General features: G+C 36.6%; 1 protein-coding gene across 1 annotated transcript in view; it reads right to left on the reverse strand.

Annotated features, from left to right (window-relative positions):
• GRIK2 (glutamate ionotropic receptor kainate type subunit 2) overlaps positions 1 to 18,201 on the reverse strand; it is a 926,084-nt gene that overhangs the window by 756,262 nt on the left and 151,621 nt on the right. Inside the window, exon 6 of the mRNA XM_074368582.1 lies at positions 16,447 to 16,510. The gene's annotated coding sequence lies outside the window, so the exon portion shown is untranslated. The remainder of the gene's footprint in view (positions 1 to 16,446; positions 16,511 to 18,201) is intronic.

Consider the following 18,201-nt stretch of genomic DNA (forward strand, 5'->3'; position numbering starts at 1 on the left):
CTGTTTGGGCTTCAGTTTTTATTTAACATAGAGAATAATCCTTCCTGTTTATGAAGTTACATTGTCACCAAAAGTAGAGCTCATTTCCATCTAAAAAGTTCAAAAAGTCTGAAAGGAAAAAAATAAAGAAAAGCTGTGCAGATAATAACAACATACATAGTGAGAACATGGAGGAAATATACAATTATTCTGAGTAAAGTAAAATGAATAGAGAAACAACACCATTTCTAAATACTAAATTGAAAGAGAATTTTAAAAAGAGAAAATACTACTAAATATGAGAATAAATAAATGAAGTTAAAATAAAGCAGTGAAAATAACACTCACAACACTGACTGAAAAATGCCAACCAAAGCAAGGGGGAGCAAAAGCTTGGTTGACATTTTATATCTAGCATGTGAGCTTTCCTAAATTTCCTTTCCTATATATTTTTTCATCAAATCTTTGTAGTCAAAGACCAAGGCTACAACATGCTGTGAAAACAAGAGAGAAAAAAGGATTTAATGATCAGAAGCTAATAATAATAACTGCCTGGAATGATAAAGAGTTTGAACAAAGCAAACTATTATACTACAGAATAATCTTCTAAAAGTGTAAGTTAATCTTTTTCATCATTTTATTGGAACAAAGGAAAAGGTGAAACATAAGCATTGGCTACTAATCTTTTGTCATAAAGATCTGATCTGTCTCTGTAATTGCTTCAAGAACAGCTTAATTCAAAGAGAAATAGAAATAGGAATATAAAATTACTAATAACAAAAATCAAAGTGTCTTACTTGTCAAGTAGATATGATCACAAAAGAAGGATGAAAGTCTCTTCTAAACACTAAAATCAATAAGTAGTCTTCTGAGCATTTACCCAAAGACAACAAAAGCATGAATTCAAAAAGATATATGAACTCCTTTGCTCACTGTAGCATTATTTGCAATAGCCACAATATGGAAGCAGCCTGTGTCCATCAATAGATGAATGGATAAAGAAGATGTGAGATAGACAGACAGATAGATAGACAGATAGGAGATAGAAATAAATATAAAGTGGAATAATAGCCATAAAAATGAATGAAATCTTGCCATTTGTGACAACACAGATGGACCTACTGTTACACTAAGTGAAATAAGTCAGAGAAAGACATACAATTTCACTTATATGTGGAATCTAAGAAACAAAACAAATGAACAAGCAAAACAGAAACAGACTCACAGATACAGAAAACAAACAGGTAGTTGCCAGAGAGGACGGGGTTGGGGAGTTAGGTGAAATTGGTGAAGGGAATGAAAAGGTTCAAACTTTCAGCAATAAAATAAGTAAGTCATGGGATGTAATATACAGCATAAGAAATATAGTCAATAATACTGTAATAATTTTGTAGAGTGAAAGATGGTTACCAGACTTACCATGATGGTCATTTTGTAATATATTTACATGTCTACTCACTGTGTTGTACACCTGAAACTAACATAACATTGCACATCAACTATACTTCAGTAAAAAATCAACTCAACTCAAATGAAATCAAATCAAATCAAATCAGTGGGGTGGTCTGCTTCTAATGTTCTTTCCTTAGTTTTTATAATAGTCTGAGCCATGCTATGGAAATCACACATCAGAAGAGTTGGCTGGCCTTCACTGAAACCCATCTCTCTCATCAAGTGTGAATACAGGTGTATAGGTTGTGTTCCCCCCACCCAAAAAATTCATACATTGAGGTCCTTAACCCCTAGTACCTTAGAATGTGACCTTATTTGGAAACAGGGCCATGGGAGATATAACTAGCTAAGATGAGATCATACTAGATTAGGGTAGGCCCTTACTCCAGCTGGAAATTTGGATACAGATATGCACATAGGGAGAACATCGTGGGAACCACAAACCATGGCAACTACCAGAAGCTAGGAGAGAGGCCTAGTACTGATTCTTCCTGGGAGCCTTCAGAGGGGAGCATGACCCTGCCAACAGCTCGATCTCAGATTTCTAACCTCTAGAACTGCGAGACAATAAATCTCTTTCATTTAAACTATTCAGTTTGTGGTGCTAGAAACTAATGCAACAGGGTTGTAAATACTCAATTAGATTAATGAATTCTTACAGGTTGTTTACTGCCAGTCTCACTCTCATGGTAGGAAAGTCATGAGAACTGGTCAAGTTCATTGTAAAGACAATTAGTCTCTACTTTATCAAAACCTATAGGTGAAGAATTGTTCAATGACCACACCACTTAAGATGAAAATTATGAGTTTTGTACAAGTCTTCAAATACCCTAAAGCCACAGAAAAAGCAAACTCCAACTTGCATTAATCCTTGACTACCATAGAGTTGTATGTTGTTTTTTTTTTCCTAGTAAAAGATCCATCATTAGAAGACTGACTCTGAGAGCTGAAGAAGTAAATAAAAAGCCCAACCAACTTCTGCAGTGCCTTCCCATATCCCTGGGTAACAATTGTGATTAAAAGATTCCACATGTGAACCACTAAAATTATGCTTCATGAATAAAATAATAGAAGCAAAGTAAATGGATGTGCATTCTCAACGTGGTAGACAGTGGGCATACAGAATAAAGCATGTCTAGTTTTATGGTTCATTAATTTGAAATTATAAACCTTGAGAACTACATGGGGCTATTATTGTTCAGCGAGAATAGAACACAGCAGATGATATTCATTAAAAGATATTTACCAAAAATCTTATTAATTAACATAAAAAGAGCTTTACATGCTCTTGTATTAACAGTTCTTTAGTAAATATTGTCTCTTCAAATATGAAGGTTGGTGGTGTTACAGAAGGGAGGAAAAAAACCTCATGAATTACATGTACTAAATGTTTTGCCCTAAGGACAATACTTAGAAAATGAGGATGAAAAGTAGAATATGATGTGTATTTTATACTAACATTTTTTGCTAACTCTCGGCTTTAATTTTATAGATTGTCTACTGACTTCTTTTTTTAGTCATATTTATTGATGCAGAATTTACATATATAACAAAATTCATACTTATCAGTGTTCACTTCTATAAGCAGTTCTGTGAGTTCTGATAACTGCATAGAATTGTGTAAGCCTTACCAAACCAACAAACATAAAATTCCCCTATGTCCCTGTAGTTAAGTCCTCCCTGCTATAGATTAAATGTCTGTATCTTTCCAATATTCATATGTTGAAATCTAATCCCCAATGTGATCATGTTAGGATGTGGGGTATTTGGGAGGTCTTAGGTAATGAGGGTGGAGTCTTCATTAATGGAATTAGTGTCCTCATAAAAGAGAACCCCCAGAACTCCCTAGTTTCTATCACTATGTGAGAACACAGCAAAAAAATTCCCATTTATGAACCAGGAAGTGGGTCCTCACCAGACACTGAACCTGCCCGCACCTTGATCTTGGACTTGCTAGGTTCCAGAACTACGGAAAAGTAAATTTCTATTATTTTTAAGCACAGTCTATGGCATTTTTGTTATAGCACCCCAAACAGATTAAGACACTCTCTCTACTCTCATTTTCTGACAACCACTGACCTGTTGCCTGTCCCATTGTTTTGCCTTTTCCAGAATGTTTTCATACAAATGGAATCATTCGGTATATAACCATTTAGAACTGGCTTTTTTTTACTTAACACATTAATACTTTTTGAGATTCATCCATGTCATTGCATTTATCAATAGCCCATTTCATTTTAGAGCTTAGCAGCATTCTATTTTATGGATGTATCACAGCTGACATATCCATTTATCAGTTGCCAGACATTTCAGATGTTACCAGTTTGGGGGCTACTACAAATAAAGCTACTAGAAACAGTAGTGTACAATTTTTTAAAATTTCTCTTAAATAAATCACCTAAGAGTGGTAATGCCAGACCTTACGATAAGCGTATATTTAACTGCTGAACTGTTTTCAATAGCAGCTATAATGTTTTCCATTCCCACCAGCAATATATGAGAGTTCCAGTTGCTCCATATACTTGCTAGTACTTTGTACTAGCAGTTTTGGTTTTGTATTTTAAATATACTAACAAGTGTGTAGTGATACCTCATGATGAATTTAATCTGCATTTTCTTAATGGCAAATACTGTTTAGAATTGTTGCATGTGCTTATTTGCCACCCAACTCTTTTGTAGGTAAAGTGCATATTCAAATCTTTTTACTCACTTTTTATATCAGTTCTTTCAATATTTTATGATCATGTTCTGAGAGCTCTTTCTATGTTCTGGATATTAGTTCTTTATAGAAGATGTAGGTATTTGAAAATATTTTTATTCATTTGGTGACTTATCTTTTGATTTTTCTAAACTGTACCTTATGGAGAGCAGAAGTTTTTAATCTTGATGAAATCAAATGTATCAGATTTTTCTTTATAGTTCATGCTTTTGGTGTCATTTCTAAGAAAACTCTGCCTAACCTGAAATCACAAAGATTTTCTCCCATGTTTTTTCCTAGAAGCTTTATAGGTTTTATATTGAGATCTATGATCCATTTTGAGTTGATTTTTTAAATTGATGCAAGGTATGGATCAAATTCTTTTCTGTTTCACATAGATGTCCAACTGTTCCAATACCCTTTGTTGAAAAACAGTCCTGGATTTCCAGTTTCAGCTCCAACATCCAAAGAGCTTGGAAGTCATTGCTCCCATCTTCACAACGAGAAAAAAAAAACTGAACAAACTGAAAATCATTGATTTTTCTTGGACCCAGCAGAGAACTGAGGCTACAAGGCAAACGGTCACCCCTGAAATCTGGAGAGAGAAGTGAACTCAGACAATCACAGCACAATCTTTTTATCTAGAGTAAGTAGAAGCCACAAAACAGGAGGAGCACGTCAGGGGTGATTATGACTAACTACTGGAAGTTGAATGTGGACTAGCATGACAGTGACCAACTCCTCAGAGCCACAGAGTGAGGAGGGCCCCTAACCCTGGTGGGGTTTACCTCCAAAACTCCCACCAAGTTCTCACAGTGAAGAGCCAGGAAGAAACAGAGCACTGGAGTTGGAGGGGTTTGTTGAACATAGTACCTTTTCATCTTTATGTCTTCCAGGACATTTTTTGTGTTTCTCAAACTTGAGGTTGTATTGTTTACTTTGGACTCATAGCTCTTTCTTATAATTAAGGGTGCCAAATAACTGGAATGTTAACTCTACTTATTTGGTTGACAACTGTAGGCCAAACATCTATCACCAATACAATTAAAATATTTGTGATATATATAATGAGAAATGGAAGTATATATTCCAATATCTATTAGAATTTATCAAACAGTAAGCTATCTTTTTTTGATAATTTTTTTGGGGGGAGGTAATTAGGTTTGTTTGTTTGTTTGTTTGTCTATTTATTTAAACAGAGATGCTGGGGATTGAACCCAGGACCTCGTGCATGCTAAGCACGAGATATATAACATTCCCTCCCCCAACCAAGAAAGCCATCTTTTGAAGAAACTTTTCATTAAAAGTTAAATTGAAAATAATAACCTAATAATAGTGAAACCAAACAGTTTTTTGAACTCAAGTGTTTGTTTCTGAAGTATTTTGTGTAGAGAAAAAGTAGAATTTAGTAGATTCCTTAAGGTGAAGACTCGATTAGATAAATGCAGGAGCATTTGAAACTGTGTAACAGCAAATGAAAAGTGGAATCACATTCACTGATAAAAGCATCTTTCAAAAATGTAGCTTGAAAACTTGGAAGGAGCTAGAGAAAGGAATGGTACCAAAATGCTTCAAAACCAATAAGAATAACATATAAAAATGCACAAGGAGTAGCTTGATTGATGGAAGAAATGCCTGCATGTTTCCAAATAGAAAAAGGAACAAAGCAGAAGAATAACTTAAGTGCTTTCTGATTGTAGAATTCATGAATAAGATCAAGAAACACTGCAAAGAAGAATGGATGGGCCCAGAATGAGCAGTGGGAATTGGAGAAATATAAGCATTCAGGTACTGATAAGCCCAGGTTACACATACAGAAATGATTTTTTAAAATGTTTTTAAAGCAGAAATAAAACATTTGGAAAAGGTCACAAAGATAAGGGATACACCGAAATTAAAAATTAACAAAGGCTACGTGCTTCAAATATTGAAGAAAAGAAAACATGCTAATCACATGCCAAGAAAATAAAATAGAGATGTTTAAATAATAAAATTTCACTTGAAATGACAGAGAAGATCCTGAAAAGCTAAGCAGAATACCTAAAGATCATGAAAGTATATAATTAAAAAGGATTGACCCACAATAAGTTACCATAACACATAGTATCCATCATGTTTGTTTAAATCAGTTGTCCAATTTCTTTCTTGGATTTGAAAGGTAGAAAACATAAAAAAAAAGTCAAAGTTCTGGAGTGTAATTATTTTTTAAATGACTACAATAAATAATGTAAAAATACAAAAAAAAAAAAAAGAATTAACATTTATCTAGTGCTTCTTATACACCTAAGCCATGCCGTTTGCTCTTCACAGCAACACTGTAAAGTCAGTATTAGTGTTCACATTTATAGATTAAAAAACAAAAACAAAAAATGTAAATTCAAAGAGTTTAAAAACCATAGGAATATAGTTCTAAGCCAAGAAAAGGGATTCAAATACAGATCTCTGAATGTAAACCTTATATTCTTTCTCCTTTCCATGTTGCTTTCCTACTACAACTAAATCTAACGATGCACAAAACAGAAAAAAAAATGACAGTGTAGATTCTAGGAATCTATGGTAGAAATAACGGCATTCCCTGTAAAATTCACTCAACTTTGTCGTGTGTTTGAAAATTTTCAATAGAAGATGTTGCAGTCTGGGGTTGGGGGAAATACCTGAAGTTTAAAAAATCTAGTTAGAAAGGAAACTCTGGATGTTACTGTGTTACTCTGAAAGAATATCAAAAGGCCCAAAGACCTATCTTAATGGGCACCTTCACCAGGGTGCCAAAAAGACATTAGCATCTCTTTTGGTCAAGACATGTAATAGTGCCATAAGCCTCCTGTCAAAATAGAGATACGTTGCCTGGATTGAGATCACACCACAAGCCATTTAAATCCATGAATATATGATGCTAATAACATCTTTTTAATACTTTAGAAATTAGAAAAGAGGGCCTTAGGAAAATGGGACAAGGGATGGATACACTTCAATACAGAAAACAGTAATAATAGCAAGAGTAGCTTCACATCTACACTGTGCTTACTGTGTTACAGGCACTGTTCTAAACACAGAATAAGTAGTAACTCATTTAAACTTAACAACCCAATAAAAATATATGATATAACTGATATCAGCAGTTTGATTTCAGAGGCCACACCATTAGCCATTGTACTGCACTGCCTTTCTGAGGTCAATTGCTATCTCTTTGGAATACTTGGAACCACTGGATACCAGGGAAATGGTAGAAAACATTGAAAGTGATAATGGTCAGGGTAAGGGGATGGGGAGGCGGTTAAAGGTGAAGTGGGATTGAAAATAAACAGAACTACGTGAGTTTGTTTAGATGCTAATAGGTGCATTTCTTATAATAGGATAAGAAAGGAAAACAAGATACACACAAGATGTTTTAGAAAAAAAAAGTAGGGGGAAATAGGATATAAAGTCAGTAAGAAAAGAAGCAAAAAAAAAAAAGAGAGGAAAAGAAAAAAAAGTGATGCTTATGTACTGGAAGAAATAAAAGTTGAGTGACAAGAGGAAAAAAGATGATAAATTGTGAAGAATAAAAAATTATTTTTAAAAAAGGAGAAAATTTCCAAGTCAACAGTAATAATGTTTTAAATAGAAAAGTATCCAAGGATAGAGAATGGAGTGAGTCAGTGTAAATGCAAGGTATATGCAAATCATTATGCATTTCTATGCAAATGTATTTCTTTTTCCACTTTCCAGCTGAATTATTTTATTACATTATTGTATTTTGCTACTCAGCATCCAACTACTTTCTTCTGGAGGAAAACTTTTCATTATACCTGGTGAGGGACATCTACTCCTCTGATACCCAAAAACCCTCTCCTCGCCCTCAATCAGATGGAAGGTATGTAACCTAAGGTTAGCCAACTGGATGTTGCCACTGGGGCACTGGGGACTGGAAGTCTTGCGGGTGTGTTGCATCTGCTCAGTGACTAGAGTCTTACATGCTCAGATCAGAGCAATGTCAGCTCCAGCCACAAGCAGAGGCTGGAAGCCTCCCGCAGGACTCAAACAGGCTGCTCTGAGGCAGCCTTGGCTGCACTGCCTGCTGCAAGTGCCCTACCGATTGCCCTAACTAAACTGAATCCATTCCCGTTTCCATCAGTTCTATAAGCTATCTTCCAATAAATTCATTTTCAGCTAACATAGTCAGGTTTATGTTTGTTGTTTGTAACTAGAAAAGCTGACAAACGAACAAGGGGTCCCCAGCAGAGGCGGGAGCAATGAGGGCAAGATGAGGACGGCCACACTGCAACAAAGGAGCTGTGAGAGTCAGGACCTGCTGGTGACACCTTTTCCAGCAACACTGAACAGATAGAAGAGAGAATGACAAATTTACATCCCTAAATGTTTGTCTTAAGGAACAAACTGATACTGATAGAGATGTCCTCTGAAGAGAGTAAAGAACTTCTAAAGTCTTAAAACTTCAGGGCTGAGGTGGTCAAAAACCACACTTAAGGCTTGGGTGAGTAGCTTGTTGAATTATGTCCACTGAAGTTTATAGCCTCTTCAGGTTCCTTTTATGTTAAAGTTATGGTATTGATGAAGAAAGATTAAGGCCTTATACACTGGGACAGGGGGAAATAAATGGCTTCAAGGGATGCAAAGCATCCTGAACCCCAACCTTCCATTCTCACCTCTGTGAGCCTCCCTGGTCAGCCGTCACTACCTCATTGTCTGTGAGGCTGTTTCTCGCTTGCGTGAGGAGTTACCTTACAAGAGAGTCGATGTTCAAATCCCACCCCTCCTTGCCCCTTCTGTCTCAGTCCAGCATTCCTGGAAGGTCAAATACATCACCACATGATTCAGTGTGCTGCCTTGAGCAGCTGGGAAGGATTACAATTGATTGCTCAGCTGATAATTAGAAACTTGGAATCAGTGATGGACAACACAAAAATGAACACGCCAGAAAATCCTTGTTAGCACCCATGAGGAAATCCTACTGGTTCTACACTTAAAACATATTCAGGACACAGCACTTCCAACCATCTCCACCATTACCATTGTGGTCTGAGCCACCACCATCTCCCACCAGGATTACTGCAAAAGCCTCCTCACAGGTTTCTGGGCTGCTACCCCTGCCTCCTTCACCTCCATCCCTGTAAAGTATTCCTGATTCAGCAGCCAGATGGAACTTCTGAAAATCTAAGTCATGCAATGTCCCCTTCTTCAAAACCTTGCAAGGGCTCTCCATTTCACACAGAGTAAACCCAAAACCCTTAAAGAAGCCTGTGAACCTCTATGTGATACAGCTCCCAGCTGGCTCTTTGAACCTTTCCTCCACCATCTACCTCCTCACTCACTGCTTCAGCCACGCTGGCCTTCCTGCTGGTCCCTGAACTTGCACAACACACTCCACCTCAGGGTCTTTTTGCAATTACTGCTCCTTCCACCTGGAACACTCTGCCCCCAGAAGACTACGGTTGGTTTCCTCACCTCTTTCAAGTCTTTGCTCACCTTCTCAATGAAACATGCCCTGAACATTCTGTTTAATTCTGCAACCTGATCCCTTCTTCCTGTCTAACAATTTCAATGCTCCTTGGCTTTCTCTATTTTGTTTTCCCTGCTGCATTCATCCTCTTCTAACATGACAGGTAATGATTTACTTAGATGTTTACCACTGATCATCTACCTTCTTGTCGTAGAATAGAAGCCTCCCTGGATCTGGTTTCCTATGCGGGTTTTCGACTCACCTATTTGCCCTCAGATTCCTTCTGAGCACTTCCTACTTAATTCTGTATCTAAGAGGTGCTCACCTCTACAGGCTGCATTCCCAGGCTCCCAGATCTGCCACTTTGGACTAAAGGGAACCAGGAAATCTGAAATTGGCTGGTAAGGTTGCTATTATATCTTTCGCCCCCACCATACATGGCCTTCTAGAATCCTGAAGTTTTTAGAAAGATCTTTAATGTTACCAGTCTCCCAGAATTCTATTCACTGCAGTGAAGATGTAGTTTACTGAATAGTAACCTGAAGGCTTTAAAGAGCTAATGTCACTTTAAAATAGGCTGAACATAATCAGGTCAAGTCTTTAGGGTAGGGGAAGAAATGAAATTTTGTTTAATTTGTGCTTAGACATGTGTTTTGCTTTGTATAGTTTACCTCAAAATTCTAAAACTATTATATTCATTTGAAAAGGCATATAAGTTGAAAATTATTATAGAACACTTCTAAAGCTAATTTATCTTCTCTTGATTATTTTCCATAAATATTCCCCAATGTCTCCTTCTATCTTTTATGTTTTTTGGAGTAGTTTGAGAAACAATCATGGTGAGCTAGCTGCATGCCAGCGTCTCCAAAGTCTGTTTCCATATTTCCACCCAACAGTAGGCTGTTTGTTCTGGGATATGTCCTGAGGCAATCTTGACACAGAAATGCTAAGTAATCACAGTTATCTGGAATCTTTGATTAAAACTTACAGTGATAGCTTTGGCAGCAGAAATATTCTTATACACCAAAGTGTCATAAGGCTCTTTTTTTCAGACTGTGATTAGATAATGAATCCACATAACACTGCAAAAGCACATTTAAATTTATTGCAAAGGTAACCATTTATTTAGACCAGTTCTATACTGGGCATTTTATAAATATTTTCTTTTCAAATTCTCACAACCAGAGTAAGGCTATATTATTATTTCCATTTTACAGGTGAAAAACTGAAACTCAGAGTCTCATAGCTGTAAGTGACAGCAGTGGGATTTCCACACAGGTCTCCCTGATTCCAAATTCTCAGATTTCCACTGTTCTGTTCACCTTGGGCTTTATAAAAGGTAGGATGAAAGAGATAGGAGTACATAAATACCTACAAAATTCTTATGACCCTCAAGTTATGTTAGTCCATTCCAGGAGGGAAGTCTTAGGAAAACGAGGTGCATGCAAGCCAGCAGATCCAGTTGGAAATGGAGCCAGCTGGAAACAAACTACGTATTGTCTTTTGCGCTGGTGGCACTTACATGTAATACATAACAGTAATTTCACTATTTCTAAATAGTAAAGAAGAGACTAGGCAGATACTTGAATGATGAGTCATTGAAAATCTCTGAAGGATACACAGTGAAAACTCCCTACTACTATTAAATAATAATAATAGGTAGATTTTTCATGTTTAATATGTGCCAGTGACTGGGAGAAATATGTAAATGTCCTTCAAACTCTTATCATTAATTATCATAGCTGATGAAATTCAGACAGAGAGGTTTAGGATTTGTCTGATATTTAGCAAGTGGCAGAGTTGGCAATTAAAGCTCATGTTTTTAACCAAAATTCTCTTAAGCACCATAGTGTAATCATAATTACTGCAATCGAACTGTAATGTAGCTTCACTACATGTCCTCCACCCTCTTGCAAGGTCACGACATGTAAGAAAACAATTTTAATTGTTTACAATGCCATAGCACAGAACATTAAACAGAGCAATACTTGAAATCAGCTATATAAAGTTGTGAAACACACATTATGGATCATTTGTTCTGCAATAGTAAGAAAGAAAAAGAACCATCAACTTTGCAACATAACATTTTGGAGGCAGCTCTTATCACCACCACAATACCACTCAATGAATCACCCTTCCTGGTAGCCACATCTTGGTGTAGTCTGTTCCCACAATGGCTCTCAGTATGGACATAGGCCTTGCTTTGGCCAGTAAAACATAGCAAATATATCACAAGCAGAGGCTTAATAAGTGCTAGAATATTGGACCATGTTCTTTGAGAATACACCACCACTATGTAAAAACTCAAACTATCCTGCTGGAGAAACTACATGGGGGAGAACAAAGCAACCTTGGCCAGGAGCCCCAGATGACCCCCAGACATGTAAGTGATGCTACTGTGGACCAATCAGCCACAAGTGAACCTCCAGATGACCACAGACACGGAGTGACTCCAGGCAAGATCAGCAGAAGAATCGCTTAGCTGAACCTATCCTACATTAAAGAGTCCTCAGCATATAAATGGCTGTTACTGTAAGCCACTAGGGTTGGGGGTTTCTATCCCCCATACAGATGTCATTTCTCTTGGGAGTCCCCAGCTTCCCACACATTTTAGTTTTTGCCCATGTCCCTCCTAGAAACCTGTAAAACTGAGAAACAGAGAGTCACATAGGCCTTTGTGAAATAAGAGAAAGAATTCTAGAAACATATTCAAAGCTCTGCTACTTTGACCTAAGTTCATTTCTTCTGAAAACTGAAAATTATAAATCTTTGCTGTAATTGTTCTAAGACAGGGGTTAGCAAATTTTGGCCCACAGGCAAAATTTAGCCCATCCTGTTTTTGTACTGTTTGTAAGCTTTTTCTAGTATACCCTACAAGGTATACATCATAACCAGCAACGTGACAATTTTTTTCTGATTATTAATAAAAATTTAGCATAATAATTATCCCAAAATTTAATAATGATAAAGATGTCTTTAATAAATATTGCTCATAATAAATGCTAGAGAGGACAAAATACATGTTTTTGTTAACTACTATGAAGGAAAAATAGCATTATAGTACTTAAATGATGCCTATTGAAAACTTGTATGAATAGATTCATTTAAACGTTTTTGTCCATTACTAAAGCTTAATTAGTTATCTTATTTGCTATGTACAGCCAGCAAAATCCCCCCAAATTCAGAGAATATGGGTAAATTAGACTAATACGGAAAAGATAACCAATTTGCAAGATGGAATTATTCAGACTGGATGCCTTTACTGCTCTCATTACATATAACAGCTCTGTTCCTGTCTGTTTTGACTTGTTTGTGTGGACCTTGCCTTAAATGACAAAGTGGAGTATCTGAGGCTAAAGGAAGCAGAAGAGGGAATGTTTCTAAGAGAAACAGAGCAATCCTGGGAGCAGATGGGCAGATTAGTGAAAGAACAGCAGAGCCGTGGCAGGAGCTGCACCTGTCAAATTCTGGCTGGAAAGTACATTCCCAGTTGATCTGATTTTAGAGTAACAGGATGGGTCCATGAAATACTTATCCTGACACTTTAAAGTTGCGGATTTTACGGTTTGCTGCTGCTCCTGCTGGGCTGCCTGTTCCATTCGGCTATGCTGAATCCACATATCTGGAAATGGCATCTCTTGTCAGAGGGAGGACTGCTTCCAAAAAGGCCAGTTCAGCCCAAAGAGGCTCAAGATTGGCAGTGAGCTCACCAGGTTTTATAAGTCTTGGAATATAATAAAGAGCAAAGTATTGGGGAAAATATTGCAGCATTCCAGTAATCAGTGAGACTGATAAATTACACAATGATTTACTACCTGGCTCTGAATCCTGAACAGAGTAAAGCTTGGTTTCAGTGGGCTCTCAACGGCCATTAGTGTTTGAATCTCTAATTAATTTTGTGTTAGAATCTGTAATGAATAAAGACTAAGATTGCAGATACTGTGGCTCCCATCTTGGTAGACTGCTGAGATATCAACTGTGAAAACCAGCAAGAAGAAGGGGACTTGGGATGGGCCTAGATACATGCTAGAAGCCCTGGACCCCCTCCTCTGCACAACCTCACCTTCCACTCTCACCTGCCACCACCTGGCTTTAACCACCTATCAATCTTCCAAAATACTCTTCAAGAATCCCCATAGTTACTGATACTGCAGCTCACTTTTTAGCAACAATCTGGTGAACTAAGTGCCCTGATTAAAACTCCTACCAAGCAAAGAAAAAAAAGTAAAAGAAAAAAAATGCTGGATCAAGTATCTTTTTAAAGTCTTAAATGTATCGATGAGTTGACAAGAAAGTCAGAAATACTGAGTGAAGGCAAAAATCCAAAAAGATAAAGTTGGCTTTCACCTCGTGCACATTTGCCAAATCCTGATACATTTTATGTTCAGTTTTTATGGCTTTGAAATTAGAGAGTGTAGACAGGAGGGAGGAAAAGCCAGAGTTTCCTAACTTGGAAAATGTCAAAAGATCTTCCCCCATAAAGCTGGATATCAAAGGGCTATAATCTCAGGGGAAAGGTGAAAGAGAGCTTGACCAAACTCCACCTAACCACTCACCCCTCAGAGAGGGGCCACAAACAGAACTGCTGTGGTTCTGAGTGAAAGGGGACACCCTTGAGAACTTTTAACCATAATCCAGGCCTCACATGGGTTTTACATAAGGGAAAACTGCTTATTTAATCTGAAAAACAAAAACAAAAAACTCAAGCAGAGAATTTCAAGTGTTTCTGGACTAGAACTTGCAGAAGAAAATGTAACTCTTCTCTGCATGAACATACCTTTATCCTACGCCTCAAATTATTCCCACAGATGAAACCCCAAGAAATATTTACTCACAACAAAAATCATAAAACAGAAATAAATAAGTCACCAAATGCAGCATTAAAAAACAGAGGACAGATCAAACATGTAAACAGTTCAGATACTGAAATTATCAGACAGAATATAAAATGAATGTATTTATTATGTGTTTTTAAAAAATAATGAAAGAACAACAATGTAAAATAAACAATTTCTGCAAATGAAAAATATAATGATTGAAATTAGAGACTCAACAAATGGATTTAGCAGATGAAGAGAGTTTTATGGAACAATACAATACATCTGAAAACTGCAGCACAGAAAAACAAAGATGGACTTTTTAAAATTTTTTTAAAATTTTATTTATTTATTTTGGGGGTGGGGAGGTAATTAGCTTTATTTATTTATGTTTTTAGAGGGAGTACTGAGGATTGAACCCAAGATCTTGTACATGCTAAGCATGTGCTCTTCCACTTGAGCTATACCCACCTCCTGGAAAATATTTTTTTAAATGTAGAAACATGGAAGAGAAAATGAGAAAATCTAACATTTTAATGAATTAAAATCTCTCTCTTAATAAATATGAAGTGAGATGAATAAAAAAGACATCAATTCTCTAGTCAAATCACTGTAGAACTGCAGAAAAATAAGACAATCTTAAAACAAAGAAAAGATTTAATTTTAAAGAAAATACAATTATATTGACAGCAGACTTTTCAGTGGTACCAATGCAAGCCAGAAGCAAATGGAATATTTTCAATGTATTGAGGAAAAAAACAATCATCCCAGCCTAGAATTCTGTATCAAGTAAAAATACCTTACTGAAAAAAAAAAAAAAGGCATTATTCTATAATGAAAACACAAGGGTTTGCTCATTTATAGACCTTCACTAGAATAAAATCCAAATGACATCAGGCAAAAAGAAAGTGATTATCATAGAAGATGAGAAGAGGAAATAAAGAAAGAGGTACCTGGATAAATCTAAATATAAAATGACTTAATTAAATAATAATAATGTATTGTGGGATTAAATTAAAACACATGACAAAAATAACATAAAGTTAGGAAAGGAGTAACTGAATTGAAAGACTTTTAAGTCCCTTATATTGTTTGGGAGGAGAGTAAAAATACTAATTTAGAGTTGAAAAATATGTATGTTGAATTTTCTGGAATAATCATTTCAAAATAATCAACAATTCCAAAAGAAGGGAAAAACAAAGAAAAAAAGTATAGAAGAAGCATGGTAATCAAAAAGCACAAAATATGGCTGAAGAAATTAAATACTTAAATAATTACAATATATATAAATGAAGAAACATTCTGTTAAGACAAAGATTATGACTAATTTCTTGGATTTCTATCATAGACTTCTTTTTAAACTCTCTTTGCAAAACACACATCTAAGAAACAGAATTCAGAAATTATGAAAATAAAATGATGGAAAAAGATACCAGTCAAATACTAACGAAAAGAAACTGGTGTCACTCTTTTAGAATCAGGCAAAATAGGCTTTAAGGCAAAAACAATGTTATTAAAGAAAAAAAGTCCGTGTTTAACAATAAAAAATTCAGAGATATATAAAAATCCTGAAAATCTATAAAAATATATAATGTAATTGTATATATTTCAACTATTTTAAAATCCTAAAAAAAGTGGTATTGTCTTTAAATATAAAGAGCAAAAATTAAGTGATTACAGAATACACGTTATTTTCAAGCTCACAAAGAACAATTACAAAGCTCACCAAATAAATGTTTGTAGGGCTAATCTCAATAAACTTCAAAGGGCTGGTATTATAATCATTACATTTTCTGATCCTAATAAACTTAAAAGAAATAAATAACAAAAAATAAATATTAAAAACTCCATATATTTGAAAATCGACATATACTTCTAAATAATCAAAGGGATAAAAAAAATAAGGAAAATAAATATTTTCAACTGAAAAGAGTGGAAATATTATATACTAGGTTGGGTAGAATGCATCTGAAACAGTATTTGCCACCTTAAATACATATTAGTAAAGAAGAAAGTATAAAAATTAATAAGGTAAGCATGCAACTAGTTTCAGTACTTACTATCTATGTGATCTTGAGCAAGTGACTGAACCTCTCTGTCGCCTCAGTGCCTCGGTTTCCTCATCTGCAGAACAGTAAAAACAGTAGCACTTACTCAGGGTTGCTCTGAAGATCAAATTGGTGCGCTAGATATTTCACATTTGCTCCTTCAGATCTACTCTCCTGTCTTCTCTCTAATTTGCGTCTCAAGAGGCTGATCCATATGGACTAAAACTACTAGGCATTCTTGTTCTCTGTGGGTTTCAAGCACCACCAGGAGATTGGCTGTTCAGAGGAGAAGAATAAAGGTACTTATCCACATGGCTCCTGCACTCCAGGCCACAATGTCACAACAGTTGCATCCCTGAACCTAAGCACAGGAGTCCTGTTTGGTGGCTTTTCCTCACCAGGTTCCAGGAACCACCACCTTCTTCTGCACTTCAAAGATTCGAAGAGGTAACAGCTTCCCACTGTGGTTAGCCTCAGGGTGTTTCACCACCTATTGTTGGTTTCCTTTAATCTTAACAAAAGCATCAACAATAGTCCCTTCGTTAAAGTCTCTTCAACTACCCACATTGTGTTTCCCACCAGGACTCCTACTGATAAAATGAGTTAATACATAAAGCACTAAAATACAATGCCTTGCACAAAGCTTTAAACAAGCATTAGTCATTATTTTGTTGTTTTTGTTCCTATGTCAATATACGCAGAAAAAAGTATTAGATAATTTAATGCCCACTAATGACTTTTTTAAAGCCCACTTACAAAGTAAGAATAGAAGGGAACTTTCTTAAATATAATAGACAATTTTCAAGTCATACCTTACTTGGCCTTCTCAGGAATTCAATTCCCCTAACCATGCTGTCTTGAAACAGCCCTTGCCCTTGGCCTCTGTGACATCACACTGACTTGATCTTCCTCCTACCTTTATGATCATTCTTTCTACTTTTATATGCTCTTTCCCCTCTACTTGTTCCGTAAATGTTGGCATTCTCAAAGCCCTGTTCTGTTTTCTTCTCTTTTTATTATACATAGTCTCTTTGGGTGATTTAATCACAGACTTGTCACTTGGAACTCATACACAACTACTCTTAAACGACCTGTCACAACTACTCTTAATGACCAGTCACCCATGTAGCCCAGGCCCCAAGTTAATGGTTTTTAACCATATAGGTGTAAATGAAAAATACTGCCAGTCATATCAGTAAACAAAGGATGCTGTGACCATCAAGTCATCAGCTGCTACCACCCTCCCCGACAGTGAGCGGCGGGAACTCAGGATGCGGACAAGCAGACAGCCCAGCCTCTGCAGCCACCTGCAATTAAGTTGTGCGTTTTATTTCAGTCCACACAGGCTACTTGTGTTTTATCAACAGGATGCCCGGAGGCAGGCGGCAAAATCAGACTGAACCGGCTATGTCCACTTAGGCAAAGTAGGCTAAAGGTCTCCTCTTTTCTTCCCTTGATTTATCTGTGAGTTTCCATACCATCCCGAGAGCTGAAGGACACTTGCCCTGATTTTTCTGTTTTTATTTCAAAAGTACCTGGTGTTTGGCAGAGACGCTTTGAAAATAGCTGTACTTTGAGACCTATACAGAGGTCCCACAGCCCCCAGCCGGCTCCAACTTGACCACAGGAACGCGCCTTCGCAGCTGAGACCCGGAAGTATCCCAGCGTCACCTCTGCTTCGTTACCGTGCTGAGGTCTCCGCCCAAAGTGGGGCCTTGCGCCCTGCGCATGCCCCGGCAGCACCCGCTCCCCGCTGCTCCGGAAATC

This window comes from Camelus bactrianus, chromosome 8, assembly GCF_048773025.1.
Source record: "Camelus bactrianus isolate YW-2024 breed Bactrian camel chromosome 8, ASM4877302v1, whole genome shotgun sequence".
NCBI classification, from domain to species: domain Eukaryota; kingdom Metazoa; phylum Chordata; class Mammalia; order Artiodactyla; family Camelidae; genus Camelus; species Camelus bactrianus.